The sequence below is a fragment of the Leptodactylus fuscus genome, chromosome 1, assembly GCF_031893055.1.
Source record: "Leptodactylus fuscus isolate aLepFus1 chromosome 1, aLepFus1.hap2, whole genome shotgun sequence".
Lineage (NCBI taxonomy): Eukaryota > Metazoa > Chordata > Amphibia > Anura > Leptodactylidae > Leptodactylus > Leptodactylus fuscus.
In genome coordinates this window covers 321,774,452-321,791,646 of record NC_134265.1, presented here as the reverse complement: position 1 = coordinate 321,791,646, position 17,195 = coordinate 321,774,452, and positions in this window count along the sequence as shown.

Genomic DNA, 17,195 nt, shown 5'->3' with positions numbered 1-17,195 from the left:
ATACTTTTGTATTCACTGTGTAATATCCATAAGTTATGGCTTTTAGTCTATCAACATTTGTATTTTTGTAGCTGTTTATACAGATGTAGCCAAGTGTAACCTGAGTTTCAACACAGTGAGCATACAACTTCTAAACACTTTGAGATTGAGGCCACATGTTTCAGAAAAACTGCTGGTTGTTGCAGATTTTGCTGCATTTTTTGAGCCAAGGCCAAAGGTGGCTTGCAAAAGAAATAGGAAATGACGCACTGGTACTTCTCCCTTCTACTAAATCCAACCCTGGCTTTGGATAAAAATAAAATAGCTTTATCGCAATGTATGGCCACAACCTAACTAGGCTTTTTTACTTATTTGTTTTGAGTGTTATCATTGATATTCAAGATGAAGATGGCTACAGCTGTATCTTGTTAGCTGAGTCTGTGTTTTATATCATTATATTACAGATCTGTTTTTGGGTTGCACAATGTCAGTTAACTGCCTCCAGAATCTCTACTGGCCATATTTACTCCAGTAGGATCAGATTGCTATGGCATCATGCCACAACTGAAGATGTCACTAGCAACCTTTTAAATAGGTCAGCATTTCTTTAAACTATAGAGTTATGGAATTAGTTTCTAGTTAGACTATAGCATTGTAGAAGCAATGGATCTGTTTGTCTCCTAACCCTTGGATTACTATTGAACTTTGTAACCTTTACCTGTTTGCCTAACCATTGGATCTCTACTGAACTTGAATCATATTTGGGTCAAGCTTCACTGTCGACCCCATACAGAATTGTCCCTTTGAATCTATCCAGTACCTGCTTGAAGATTCTGCCTACAATAAAAAAGCTCACTTATCCCCAGCCCTTTGGCGTCCCAGGACGCTGTCTGGCCCAGCATGTCCTAGGGCTTGATCTGGTGGAAGTCCTTGCCACACCAGACCACTGAAACACTGAGGCCAATCAGTGTCCTTGATTAGCTTCAGCAGTCACATGTGGTGAGTAATTACCCTGGAATATGACCAGACAGTGTCCTTGGATACCTGAGCACCGGGACAGGTGAATAAGTTTTTATTGAAATTTTTTTATTTTATTTAAAACTGTAATTTCTGGACAATCCATTTAAACAATATTGCAAACTGTTCTCTGCTACTGGATTAATGCTGCTGTTTTTACACTGGATTGTGCCCTAGCTGTTACTTATAATAGTGTTTTGTGTCTTCTGCAAATATGCAATGCTTTTTCATCACTTTACATACATTAAAGTACAGTGTCTTCAATAGTATCAGCAGATCTCTTCGTATTCTCTAATATATACAATATTTATTATTCACATTTTGAAGTGCATACAGCTATGTTTCCTTACCTTTGCTCTAGGCTGGACATGTCAGTCAATATGACTAGCTGTTACGGTTCTGTGTATAGATTTAAAAATAATATTTTTAAACGACAGACCCACTAGTCTGCAAGGCACTACAGCGAGGTCCACAGGCCCAGATGGGCAGCTGTATGTCAGAACAGTGCACTACCAGTTAAACTGCACTGGCAGTGATGTGGCACGGTGCTTAATGTGAACAGGCTGCAATAAAACCCTGCCAGTTAACCTCACTGGAAAGGTGCACCTGCACAGCTGAAACAGCAAGGCTGCCTAGGGTTAACCATCACCCCAGGTCAGCAATATAACATGCTCCTGCAACAGCTAGGAGAAACCAAGGAAGTATTGACAGTTTAAGAGGCTACCTCAGGGACCATACCTGCTGACAGCACCTTAGGCTGGAACAGAGTCCACGGCTCCTAGCCTTAGTGTAGGGCTGCCGGTTCAGGATTTACAGGTTCTAAACTACAGTACAGATAGAGACTAAAGAAACCCCACACAGAGGCCTATTCTACAACCTGCCTGTATGCTGGAGCCTAGCCCTGAACTACTGTCATTAACGAACTTCAGTCAAAGTGTGAGCCCGGGCGGGCGCCGGCTCACACTATTTAAAGGCAAGTCCCCGCCCAATAGGGCAGTGGTCATGACCTCACCAATCATGCTCAGTAGTGACAAAATGGCACTTAGCTTGCGAGCGGCTCCAAAAAGTCTGAGCATGCTCAATAGGCCGAAAGCTGGACTTACACTCCAGATACCTCACTACCCGAGGCCGAGGGCAAGAGTTAGATTGACCCGCAGGTGGCGCTGTGCGCTGAGAGAGAACCCTGAGGGGTCCAATCCTAACACTAGCTTTTCAAAACAACATCATAATATTTTTACAAGATGTCTATTTTATATGTGATGTCTCATCCACTGCTTGTGATGGGAATTGCAATCTGTCCAGGGTTTTTGAATGGTGTAATGTTGTATTTGATATGTTTCATGAGTTCTTAACCAAATTTAAGCAAATTTAGGAGTGGGCACATCTTTACTGTAATTTTTAATTTGTAAATTAAAAAAAAATAAAAAATCAAAGGTCTCTTAGATACAGTACATGGATACCTGAAACATTTAAATAGAAACATTGAGGTTTTTACTCCAGTTACATCTAAAACTTTTACTTTTGAGTTGAAATAGATGTCAATATAAATACAGTTTCACATTTACAGAGGTTAAAACAACTTGCTACTGCAGAATTTCTATTGCAAAGGTATTAAATTTGGTTATTCTTCAATTTTAACAAGTTAAACGAAGAGGACAATGTTTATTGTAAGGTCACTGAACTGTTTCAAGAGCAAAAAGAATCAAAAACAAAGGATAACCAACCTATCATATAGTTTCCAATCCCAGTGTGTTATTCTTCATTTATTTTCATGTATATTCACAGATTATTAATATCTTCAATACTTTTCTTGCCAGTCACCATGTCGACTACATTCTTTGACAGAGCAATGACAAAGATAGATATAAAAAATACCGTATTGCATGGATTATAATGTGACATATGGTTAAATAGTACACTAAGGGTTCTGTATAAATGTCTTTGAACATATTCTATTTGATATAACTTGAGCTTTCACCTCCACCTCTAAACTATGTCCCAAAGCAAAATATAAATGAAGCATTTAAACGTATGTATGCTTGTTAAAAAGGGGACCGTAAGGACCAACCATAATGATCTACTCTCTGGATTTTAATGAAAACTCCTTCATTCCCTAAGCCCAAAAAATGTTTTTACAATGAAAAGATAGAATTTTTGGATGACCGAGTAAGAAAAGATGTCAAAATATTGTCAGATAATGGTTCTTAACATTTAAAACTACTTGTGCAGTAAAATTGTACTTTTAAAAAATGAGAAATTGGCACAAAAATTCCTAAAGTATTCTTTGTATTAATACATACCTTACATAGTAAGTTAAGTGTTATGTCGGCACCCATTCAAACTTCTGCGCCATCTGTTCACATGCTGCAGTGCAGGAGGCATGTTCAGTTTTGATTCCTTGCTTAGGGTTCTTGTTGCTCTGTTTAAACACTGTAATATTCCCTCACCTCTGTAATTGATTTTCCACCACACCCGCCTTACTATTTATTGTTTGCTCACATTCACATTGGTGTTTTCTACTGCTTCATGCATGCTGGCTTTTACTTTTTCTGTTTTGTTATGTATATTCATGTTCCTGACCTCTGGCTTACCTTTGACTATTCTCTTGGATCTCATTTCTGTACTGCATTACTTGACTGTTACCAATTCCTTGGCTAGCTGATCTCCCTTTTTGTTGATGTTTGTCTTGTCTGTGTTCTTTTTCTTCACTTATATCTTAGAAGGGATTGCTTCCCAGTTGTCTCTGTCACCTAGGACAGTTCAGGCAAATGAGCAGGGAGGGGAAGGGGGGTTCAGCTTGGGGCTCTACTGTCTTGTCATGACCCCCCCCCCCCCCCCAGGATTCACCAGCAGCAATTGGGGAATTGCTCCTCTAGAAAGTCCCTTACATTAAGTTATTATTCCAAAATTTGCAGTAACAGAATGGAATGTACGAGAACTTAATATGTTTTTATTGCGATTAATGTATTAATAGTGTGTAGTGAGCACATTGAACCCGTAGAGAAATTATTAAACTCTGGGGTCTCCTCACAGTCCAATAGAAAGTGTAAAAAAATGGCCATATGTTCAGCATACCCTGAATGACCACAAAGGCCCAATGTATGGCCTCAACCTAAATCAATTTTTTTTTAATTTGTTTTCAGTGTTATCATGGATATGCAAAATGAAAATGGCTACAGCTGTATATTGTTAGCTGAGTCTGTTTTTTTTATGTAGAGTGTGAGCCCTGCATAGAGCTCACAATGTACATTTTTTCCTATCAGTATGTCTTTGGAATATGGGATGGAAATCCATGCAAACACGGGGAGAACATACAAACTCCTTGCAGATGGTTTTATGCTCTTGGCAGGATTTGAGCACCAGGACTCTAGCGCTGCAAGGCTGCAGTGCTAACCACTGAGCCACCGTGTGGCCCCTGCTGAGTCTGTGTTTTATAACATTATATTACAGACCTGTTTTGGGTTGCACAATGTCAGTTGACTGCCTCCAGCGTCTCTCCTGGCCATATTTACTCCTGCAGCATTAGATTGCTATGGCATCATTCCACAACTGAAGATGTCCAATCACAGACATCAGTAGTGACCCTGGTTTCATTACACCATAGTATAATGAAGAGACTCCGTAGTATAATAATTTAATTTTCGGGTTCCTGGGTGATGAACCTGTCAAGTTTCTGGATCGGTAAACACCTGAAACTTTTGGAATATTTAACTGGAATCCAATTTGTTACAAACCAATTCACCAAACTCTCTTTTGAACCCCTATGAAGAGAAAGCAGAAACCCAAAATTTTTGGGGTCCACCACCCACTAATTATTATTATAAGTGAAAAACATAAAACTCTCTGGTCTATTGTGCTAGTTGGAACCATGAATAGGTGCCCAGCACCCTTTGGATGTCACTGAATCAGGTGGGTGTATATTAGAACATAATATGCAATAGAACACCCCAATTCTCATTAGTAACCACAGCTAAATATTAACTCTTTTAATTTATGAAACAAGTTTTATTTCATTATATTCTGGTGTGATTCTAGCCATTCTTTGAGTTAATCTGTTATAAAAAAAAAAAAAAGAAAAATCATCCATCACTTTTCCTTCACCTGTGTAGCCCATCTCCTCCATGACCTAAGCTAAGAGGGAATTTAAGAAGCCAAAGAAGGGAACATCTTTCACCCCATTTCTTCAACACTAGACATCACTCTGTCCTTGAAGTTGTCTCCATCCACTGCATTGTAAAAAAAAATTGCTGAATCATGTTTAAACCAAGGTAGGAAATTCTGCTGAATCATGCTTAAAACCAATTTTTTTTCCAACACCTGATGAGCCCTACATTCGCTTCACTAAGTCATTTGTACAATGCTGTGCTTGGTATCACTTCAATTGGACTAAACTGCCATCAGGTCATATGGCAGAAGAGCATGACGTTAGTAGCCATGTGACGGAAGCTAGCTGATCCACGGGGATAAGGAATATCAATTAAAAAGTCCCAGAACACCCATTAAAGGTATCTGTTTACAGTCGCTTATGTATATTATTAAAGATTAACATACTGGTATGCTTTAAAACTTAAATACAAATAATGAAAAATATAAAAAGCATAATAGAATTGAGAAAATAAATTAAAAAAAATTCAGTAGACTGTCACAAAAACTAGTGAATATTATATCTATGTGTGTATATACTGTGTATATATATATATATATATATATATATATATATATATATATATATATATATATATATACACGTCGGATAACTATTTTCTCAAGAACCTAAAAAATTTTTACTGTTTGTAATTGTGTAACATGTTAAAAATGTAGAATATAAATTTAGTAGTAGGTTTCGAAAATATATGTCCTGTATTCTGAATTATATCAAAAAACAAGACTCACAAAAAAAAACAAGACCTATATAGACATAACAAATGCCACATTGTACAAAATATTATCAGGAAGTTTCCTATATGTTTACAGTAAATCGGTAGTAGATGTTTTCTTACAGTCGCAGAAACAGCTTGATAGATGTCACTTAGGGATGTCAATGGTTAAAAGGTTTTGTTTTAGTCTTATTTGGAAGACTTGTCAAAATGCTCACTTTCAATGATAACCTGTAAAGCAGTTACCAAGAGAAAACTACATAAGGTAACAAGCATAAAATGACTGCAGAACAATTTGTAGATAATTATTAGAAAATCATTCCCTAAAGCAATATAAAGTACACAGTGTTCTAGCCTCATGGCTCGAAAAACAGCAAGAGCTCATTCTTGTTCGACAAGACAGGTTGCCAAGATGTTTGACATTACCAAAAAGGGTTATTTTAGAATAAAAGCCATCCACCAAACTCTATAATAGCTGTCTCACAGAGCTGAAAGAAGTAGCAAACCTTCCAGCTGAATGTAATGATGAAACCATTGACAGCATGACATTCAATTCAACAGCAGGCTAAAGTAGCTAGATAGTTGATTCAGAATCATAGAATCATTGCAATAATTGACTCCGAGTAATATTAAGCTAATCATTATCCTGAATATTTCAGACCTGACATTGACCAAAATGCAACCGGATTCTTAAATAACAATGTACTATGTCCTATGTATTTTTATTTTTGCAACTTCTATAAATGTCATTTTAATGATGCAGCTATATTTGTGTGAAAATCCACATTTTACAAAATGTGCACATAGTATAGTTAGGAATAGGCTAGATTGGTCAAAGTCATATCAACCATTCTCTGGAGGAGTTCTGTATAGTGGGGGAGTTCTCTGGCATATAGGAATGATAGTGTGGTGCACATTTGGCACAAGGCCATTTCTTGAGCCATTTTATACTCCTTCTTCTATTCTGTGCCTTCCTCGCTGTATTGTGTGAGGATGACTTGACACAACATATTTACTAGACTGTCATGAGTTGAACTGGAAATCTACTACAAGTCTCTATTCTGACATATTGGCGTACATGTGTCTGTTGGAGCCTTTCTAGGACTGGCGTACAAAATGCTAGTCTTAATAAATCTGCTCCAGTATCCTGATTTGAATCTGTTGGTTGTAAGAATGCAAAAATGTGCCTTTAGCAGTAGATACACTGACAAGCCATAGGGAACCTTTGACTTTCAGTCTTCATATCTGGCGCAACAAACATGGCTCGTATGTTTTGTAATAGTAAGATCACAGATGTCCATGCATCCTGAGACATGTGTTACACAAGTCTGGAATGGTGATGCAAAGAAGCCTCGACTTCAGTATTTGTGTTGCATCTTGTTTGCAAAAAAGTACAAAAAGGAGACAGTAGAAGAATCAAAAAGGGTAATTTTGAGCAATGAGATGAAAGTCAATAGACTGGGCTCTAATGGGTGCAAATGGGTGTGGAAGAAACAAGGGAAAGTGGGGCTAACGGATTGATAAATTGAAGGAACTGTCAAGCTTGGTAGATGAAGCCTGATGATATGTGGTTGTTTCACAGACAAAAGAATTGGATACTTGACCAGGATCGATGGTGGTCTCAATGCTGAGCTATAAAATAATTGCAAGTCAAATTTACGTATAGTATAGACAATATGATTGTCTATAAAATGATGGTACTCTCACGTTTGAAGCTGTAGTGGGTGGTGAGATATGGAGCCTGAAAGTCACAAGTTCAAAACATAGTTACCCTTTTGCTCTTCAGTATATGTAGCGGTTAAGGACAAGTGGAGCTCACAAACTGAAGTGTAACACCACCTTTAACTCTGCTGCTGAGTTAGAGAAGAACTTACACTAGGAGACTGTTGGTGCTGTGAGCTAAAAATGACTGTGGATTACTGCCATGAAGTTTTTCCAATATCCAAACTCCATTCCTGTGGTTTAAACATACTACTGTGTTGGAATCCTACTTTTCAAATGCCATTCTGCACAATGTTCTATAGAGTCTTAGGTCTTTATAAAGTGTTGTATTCAGAGACTGTGTGGTTTTCCTGTGAATGTTGTCCGCATAGACAGACTCTGTAACCATCAAGCTAGTTGCATCAGTAACCGTAACTGTATTGCCTCTTGTGAGACTGTTATGTATCCACCACACTAGGTGCTTAATATTGAATAAAGACTTTATTTCATTTCACCTTCCTCATGTTCTTGACTTAACCTCCTTAACAATCGCATTCAAATTGAAAAAAAAAAAAAAAAAAAAACACCCCCAATTTGCAAATTTTGAATTTATGTATGAAATATTGCTCCGGGGCCTTAGGTGCATCTTAACCATTTATTGACTAATGCATTTTAGCTTTAAACCAATTGCACTTGATCCCTCTCTGCCTTTCTGCTTTCATAACTTTTTACTTTACTTCCATTTTATTGGTAAATGCTTTTATGTATTTCCATAAAGCAAAATGCAAGAATTCCATGGATGGATGTCTACCTTTAGAAACTATTAGAAAGATAAGTATTCAACTAGCATAATGCATAATGTTCTGAAATTAGCGAGCACCTGGTACTTAAAGTCCTGTAAAGTGCACTAAAAAATCATTAAACGTTTTAGTAAATTGTGACTTAAAAACTGTGTGTGAACTCAGCCTAGTGCTCATGTTCAGGGAGAAATATTCTTAGTAAGTACTTTAGAGGTATACCAGCAAATAAGTATATTAAAGTATATTAAACATAAGGTAACATATTTCATACCTTGAATTCCTTTTCCTTCTTTGCTTTATTGAACACTTTACCTTCTGGATACAAAGAATATAACTTCATAGGTGTACGATAAAGTTATCTAAGACATCCCAGACTAATGTAATTTAATGTGTTAAAGGGACTAATTATTTTTGCTAATATAACTCAAGTACAACAATGTCCATTAGAAATGTAGTCATTTTTCATCTTCACCAAAGGAGCTATGAAAGATTAAATATACTATAATAATCCACTATAAAGTTAAATGCCAAAAAAGGAAGGCTACAGTAAAATATAGAAGAAATTGCTAAAGTACCAATTGTTTAATATTTGGGATGCTTGTTCTGGTAGTACAAAGTGTACTACAGATGTTCGGCATTGACATGATATGCAGATGTGTCTTCACTTAAAGGGGTTGTGCCATTAAGGATACTTATAGTGTTGGCCAAAAGTATTGGCACCCCTGCAATTCTGTCAGATAATACTTGTTTTCTTCCAGAAAATGATTGAAAATGAAAAAACACAAAAGAGAATGAGCCTAATACTTGGTAGCACAACCTTTAGACAAAATAACTGCGCACAACCGCTTCCGGTAACCATCAATGAGTTTCTTACAATGCTCTGCTGGAATTTTAGACCATTCTTCTTTGGCAAACTGCTCCAGGTCCCTGAGATGTGAAGGGGGCCTTCTCCAAACTGCCATCAAGAGATCTCTCCACAGGTGTTCTATGGGATTCAGGGCTGGACTCATTGCTGGCCACTTTACAAGTCTCCAGTGCTTTCCCTCAAACCATTTTCTAGTGCTGACCTGAAGTGTGTTTTTGGTCATTGTCCTGCTGGAAGACCCATGACCTCTGAGGGAGACCCAGCTTTCTCACACTGGGCCCTACATTATGGTGCAAAATTTGTTGGTAGTCTTCAGACTTCATAATGCCATGCACACGGTCAAGCAGTCCAGTGCCAGAGGCAGCAAAGCAACCCCAAAACATCAGGGAACCTCCGCCATGTTTGACTGTAGGGACCGTGTTCTTTTCTTTGAAGGCCTCTTTTCTTTTTCCTGTAAACTCTATGTTGATGCCTTTTCCCAAAAAGCTCTACTTTTGTCTCATCTGACCAGAGAACATTCTTCCAAAACATTCTTAGCTTTCTCAGGTAAGTTTTGACAAACACCAGCCTGGCTTTTTTTATGTCTCTGGGTAAGAAGTGGGGTCTTCCTGGGTCTCCTACCATACAGTCCCTTTTCATTCAGACGCCGACGGATAGTACGGGTTGACACTGTTGTACTCTCGGACTGCAGGGCAGCTTGAACTTGTTTGGATGTTAGTCGAGGTTCTTTATCCACCATCTGCACAATCTTGCGTTGAAATCTCTCAATTTTTCTTTTCCGTCCACATCTAGGGAGGTTAGCCACAGTGCCATGGGCTTTAAACATCATAATGACACTGCACACGGTAGACACGGGAACATTCAGGTCTTTGGAGATGGACTTGTAGCCCTGAGATTGCTCATGCTTCCTTACAATTTTGCTTTTCAAGTCCCCAGACAGTTCTTTGGTCTTCTTTCTTTTCTCCATGCTCAATGTGGTACACACAAGGACACAGGACAGAGGTTGAGTCAACTTCAATCCATTTCAACTGGCTGCAAGTGTGATTTAGTTATTGCCACCACCTGTTAGGTGCCTCAGGTAAGTAAATGGTGCTGTTAATTACACAAATTAGAGAAGCATCACATGATTTTTCAAACAGTGCCAATACTTTTGTCCACCCCCTTTTTTATGTTTTCTCTGGAATTATATCCAATTTGGCTTTTTGACAATTCTTTTTGTGCTTTTCCATTGAAGACAAATTAAATGACGATAATAATACCAAAGAATTTGTGATTGCAATCATTTTCTGGAAGAAATTGAGTATTATCTGACAGAATTGCAGGGGTGCCAATGCTTTTGGCCAACATTGTAATTCCTATCCACAGAACAGGGGATTGGCATCCCATAGCTAGGAACCTAACTGCCGGGTCCGCCAGGGATCAGAGCAGAGCATCAAAGATACCCCCTAGAGTCTCCTTGTGAATGGAGCACCAGTTTTCTTGCTTTGCCAGTGCTCTATTCACTGCCATCAGGTTTCCAGGAAACAAATGACCAGCATTGCTTGCAGTCCCATAGAAGTGAATAGTCCCACAAGCACGCTGGCATTCCACTCACAAGGAGGCTTTAAGGGGAACTTTCTGATCCCTGTTCTCATGATCATTGGGGGACTCGGTGACAGTCCTTAGTGACTGTCTGTGATTGGGATCCAACATCATGATTAGAGAGGAGTCAATCATAGCTTCCCAAGTGGAATTCGATACAAATTTCAGGAAATATTTGATTTGCATCAAATCCAGATTTCCTTACGCTTTGTGGTAACAAATCTTATTTTTTCTAAAAATGTCTACTGCACATTAGGACATGGGGCAAGGAACCAAAATTCGGAATGAATCCAGCGTCACCAGGAATCTTTTAAAATGTAGCTTTTATTTGTTCATCTTAAAATACTACTTTCAGCATACCAAAGGTGGCAGGTACACGTGCATGGAGCTGACTAATGATGCTACGCGTTTCGGAACACTTTCGGTTCCTTCGTCATCGCATATGACGAAACGCATAGCATCATTAGTCAGCTCCATGCACGTGTACCTGCCACCTTTGGTATGCTGAAAGAAGTATTTTAAGATGAACAAATAAAAGCTACATTTTAAAGGATTCCTGGTGATGCTGGATTCATTCCGAATTTTGATACCCTGTGGTGGATTGGAGTCTGTTCACGTCCGAGCAGCCTGGGAATTTTACGTTGAAACGCAAGTGGGGTGAGCTGAAAACTACTATCCTTGTATGGGGCAAGGAACACTGGGAATGCAGTATCACCCACAATTCCATTTACGTAGCCAATCAGCAGCCAGCCAGTCCTGCGATGTCACAGCCCTTTAACCCCTTCATGACCACCCACAGCATGTGGAGCGGATGTTAGCTGTAACTGACAGCTAACACCCTGCTCCATAACCTCCAGTTGGAGCACAGCTCCGATCATGAGTTTTAACCCCTTGGATGTCATGGTCAAACATGACCGCAGCATCGAAGGTATTCTGCCATGCTACAGGTCCCCACGGTGAGATCAGGGGGTGCTGATATACATCTGCAGCCAGTACCTAGTTGATCCTGCCCAGAAGTGAGGAAGTCATCCTATGCGTCTGCGCCTGTTCTACACCACTATACAGACAAATTAATTTGGATCAAATCAAATTGTATTGGAAAATTCGGCAAAGCTGTGGAATCAATTTTTTTTAAAAATTTGCTCATCTCTAATCATGATGTTGATGCTCTCCATGTGATGTCATGAGTCCTGTCATGTCAGCCAGAGGCTGGAAGATACTTTAAGAGGACACCAAGAGACCATCAGGTAAAGTGAATATAAGTGTTAGTTATTTTTACTCACTTGCCCTGGGCCTCGACATACCTCCAAGTGTATTAGTGTTTCATGGGTGACCAGTTTGGGTGATCACTTTGCCATCCCTAGTCCATACTTTAATTTCTAATTCAAAATAAACAAAATACTAATAATAAAATTAATAATACATTGATACAAAAGATATTTTAGAGAATTGTACAACTTTTCAAAGAATAACATTACTTTGCTGAAACGGGATCACCTCTTTAACCCCCGGGCAACAGCAAAACATAGTTTTAGGACAAGTTATTATGTACTAACTTTGTCCCTGCATGACCACCCAGTTCAAGAGAGTGAATGCAACCTTTCAAGCCTTTTGTTAATATTTTGGAATATTGTGTTGAATTGGTTTCAAAACAGAACTGAATTCTTAACCAAAATGAACATGAGATAGGTGTGGACACATCTGTATTGTTATCCCTTTGAATAGATGTGCAGCTCTCAATCTATGAAGAAGTATTATACTGTTTTGTGCTCTGGCACTGTAAAATGTCATGCCAGTGAACAAGAACTTCCCAAAATAAGTTTCCACTATACATTTCTTCTTTGTGTTCTTACTACTTCAAAGATGTTAAAATTGATGAAAAAACGTATTGTTCCATGCCTGCTGAAGCAAATGGTATTTCATTTTTATAGCTACATATGCCTTTCAGTATGAGGTTGTCAGGGACTGGCAAGAGAAGTGTCTCTATTTTTTATAATAACTTGATGACATAAAGCTGTAACAAAGATCTGTGCACTTTTTCATGGACTGCAGCATGATGACCCAAATACGCATATCGTGCTGTGACAGACCAATATTATCTGCCAATCATATTGGTAATTCAATTCTTGGAATTGTTGGTGTCATAATAAGAGCACAATGATGTTTTACATCTGTACGCTTGCAAGGATGGATATAGCTCCTATCTGAAAATCTTTTTATTGACAGCAAACATCACCAAATGTAGAAAGACACTTATATGGACAATAAATGAACAGTAGGGTTGAGCGATTGGGATCGGAAAAGATCGGAAAAGATCGGATTCTGATCGGCGATCTAGTAAATTTCACGATCGCGATCGGAATTCCGATCCCGATCTTTTTAGGCGGGATAGAGGTCGGAGGTTATTTCCCACAATGCTTTAAGCCACAAGCCCCGCCTTCTTCCTAGGTCTGTAACACTAACCTGGGAGGCGGGGGCAGTGAGGAGAGAACAGGAGAAAGAACAGGAGTGAGAACAGAGGGGACCGGACCTGCATTTATATTAGATTTCTAGTATTCACAATAAACAACACTGGAAAACATGCTGTGGATATCTTAAATGTCATTAAGTGTTTCTTAGGGTCCATTCACATGGAGTAACATGCCGCGTGATGTGGCACGTATACGTATACGTAAATCATGGCCGCAAAATAACGCCGCGTATACGATCACAGTGAGAACTTTTGGTCAACTCTCAAAAAGCAGGTAAACAAACAAAACACAAAAATTGTGATAAACTCCAAGAAATGGTTAGACAAGAATGGGCTGTCACCAGTCATGACTTGGCCCAGAAGTTGATACCCAGAGTATCGGGGTGTACTGCTGAAGTCTTGAGAAATAAGGGGCAATACTCTAGATATTGAGTCGTCACACAAACCGAATGTGTTTATCAATAAAAGTGTAAAAACTTATAAAATGCTTATAAATGCACTTTACTAATCCCATCTAAAAACACTGAAGCAAAAATCAAAACTTTTGGCCAAGACTATATTATACCAATATTGTGACTGTCATTGCCATATTATTGTGATGACATCATGTTGATATTATTTTACCACAATAAACTGTATAACCCAATACTATAACTCCATAACACGGAGAAATATTATGAATTATGAAAAACAATGACATAGCAATCGACACATTTGTTTAATGACAGGTTATTACATCAGTAAGCTCCATTAAAATGTATAAATATAGATCCCGAGCTTAAAAAATAGCAATTAGGATAGACAGATGTCCTTATCTCTAAGCTGACCTTGCTGCGAGCACTGTCCAAAAAGGGAACCGCGGCAAGGTGAATGTATAATTAGGAATGTGGAGAAAAGTCTTTACTGTTTTACTGGTCCATAGTTTAATAGTATTCTAATAGGAAGAATCTCTTCTCATCTATGACATATATCCTTTGACCCATGCTATCAGTGCTATCAGAAATACTAGTATTCATCAAGGTTGCTTTTTCACCCCAGAGAATAAATGTAGTATAAGCAAAAATTGCTTGAATTGATAGTGCTAAATAGTGGAGTGGATCAGTACATACTTCAAACAGACCTGATTTGGAGTCAATAATACATGGAACCTAAACCCATGCCAATCACAAAGATGGAGGTTGTGAGCCCCTTTCTACTTCAAGAAGTTTGGTGCGGCAGTCAGTGGCGTAACTAGGAATGGCGGGGCCCCGTGGCAAACGTTTGACATGGGGCCTCCCCTCCCCAAACCGACGCCGAAGACCTCGACCAACCCCCTCCTCCACACTCTATTATGTCCCTTAGTAAGCCCTGCACACAGTATTATGTCCCTTAGTGGCCCCTGCACACAGTATTATGTCCCTTAGTGTCCCCTGCACACAGTATTATCCCCCATAGTGGCCCCTGCACACAGTATTATCCCCCATAGTGGCTCCTGCACACAGTGTTATCCCCAATAGTGGCCCCTGCACACAGTATTATCCCCAATAGTGTCCCCTGCACACAGTATTATCCCCCATAGTGTCCCCTGCACACACAGTATTATCCCCAATAGTGTCCCCTGCACACATAGTATTAACCCCAATAGTGTCCCCTGCACACATAGTATTAACCCCAATAGTGTCGCCTGCACACACAGTACTAACCCCTATAGTGTCCAATGCACACAGTATTAACCCCAATAGTGTCCCCTGCACCCACAGTATTATCCCCAATAGTGTCCCCTGCACACATAGTATTAACCCCAATAGTGTCGCCTGCACACACAGTACTAACCCCTATAGTGTCCAATGCACACACAGTATTAACCCCAATAGTGTCCCCTGCACACACAGTATTAACCCCAATAGTGTCCCCTGCACACACAGTACTAACCCCTATAGTGTCCAATGCACACAGTATTATCCCCCATACTGTCCCCATATGTCCCACTGTGGACACCTATAAACATTTATTATACTCTGGGGTCTGAAAAGACACCAGAGTATAATAATCGGAGACCCGGGGGATTAAAACCATTAAAAGAACAGAAACGGTTGCTTACCTGTTCCTATCGGCCGCTGCTCTTGTCCTGCTTTAATGACGTCGGACGTCACATGCCCCGGGAAGCAGGCCTGGGTCATGTGACATCAGAGACGTCAGACACGAATGACGGAGGCCTGGCAGGATCGTGAAGAGGTAAGTAACAGTATTTTTTATGTTTCTTACTAGAGATGAGCGAACACTAAAATGTTCGAGGTTCGAAATTCGATTCGAACAGCCGCTCAATGTTCGTGTGTTCGAACGGGTTTCGAACCCCATTATAGTCTATGGGGAACAGATACTCGTTAAGGGGGAAACCCAAATCCGTGTCTGGAGGGTCACCAAGTCCACTATGACACCCCAGGAAATGATGCCAACACCTCTGGAATGACACTGGGACAGCAGGGGAAGCATGTCTGGGGGCATCTAACACACCAAAGACCCTCTATTACCCCAACATCACAGCCTAACAACTACACACTTTACACACTCAATACCACCTCTCTGACAGTAGGAAAACACCTTGAAACATGTGTATTTGGCACTTGCAGTGAGGAGAGCTTGTCACCAGCAGTGAATTTGGCCCTTGTTGTAAGTTGAGGTTGGCACCAACATTTGTTTTGAAAATCAGGGTGGATTGAGCCTCTAACCAGCAGAGTTTGGGCAAATTCATGGTGGAGGGAGCCTCTAAAAACCCCAGTTTGGACCAATTCATGGTGGAGGGAGACTCTAAAAACCCCAGTTTGGACCAATTCATGGTGGAGGGAGCCTCTAAAAACCCCAGTTTGGACCAATTCATGGTGGAGGGAGCCTCTAACCAGCCCAGTTTGGGCAAATTCATGGTGGAGGGAGCCTCTAACCAGCCCAGTTTGGACCAATTAATGGTGGAGGGAGCCTCTAACCAGCCCAGTTTGGACCAATTAATGGTGGAGGGAGCCTCTAACCACCCCAGTTTGGACCAATTCATGGTGGAGGGAGCCTCTAACCAGCCCAGTTTGGACCAATTCATGGTGGAGGGAGCCTCTAAAAAACCCAGTTTGGACCAATTCATGGTGGAGGGAGCCTCTAAACAGCCCAGTTTGGGCAAATTCATGGTGGAGGGAGCCTCTAACCACCCCAGTTTGGACCAATTCATGGTGGAGGGAGCCTCTAAACAGCCAAGTTTGGACCAATTCATGGTGAAGGGAGCCTCTAAAAACCCGTTTGGACCAATTCATGGTGGAGGGAGCCTCTAACCAGCCCAGTTTGGGCAAATTCATGGTGGAGGGAGCCTCTAAACAGCCCAGTTTGGGCAAATTCATGGTGGAGGGAGCCTCTAACCAGCCCAGTTTGGACCAATTCATGGTGGAGGGAGCCTCTAACCAGCCCAGTTTGGGCAAATTCATGGTGGAGGGAGCCTCTAAACAGCCCAGTTTGGGCAAATTCATGGTGGAGGGAGCCTCTAACCAGCCCAGTTTGGACCAATTAATGGTGGAGGGAGCCTCTAAACAGCCAAGTTTTGGGAAATTCATGGTGGAGGGAGCCTCTAACCAGCCCAGTTTGGACCAATTAATGGTGGAGGGAGCCTCTAAACAGCCAAGTTTGGACCAATTCATGGTGGAGGGAGCCTCTAACCAGCCCAATTTGGACCAATTAATGGTGGAGGGAGCCTCTAAACAGCCAAGTTTTGGGAAATTCATGGTGGAGGGAGCCTCTAACCAGCCCAGTGTGGGCAAATTCATGGTGGAGGGAGCCTCTAACCAGCCCAGTTTGGGCAAATTCATGGTGGAGGGAGCCTCTAAACAGCCCAGTTTGGGCAAATTCATGGTGGAGGGAGCCTCTAACCAGCCCAGTTTGGACCAATTCAT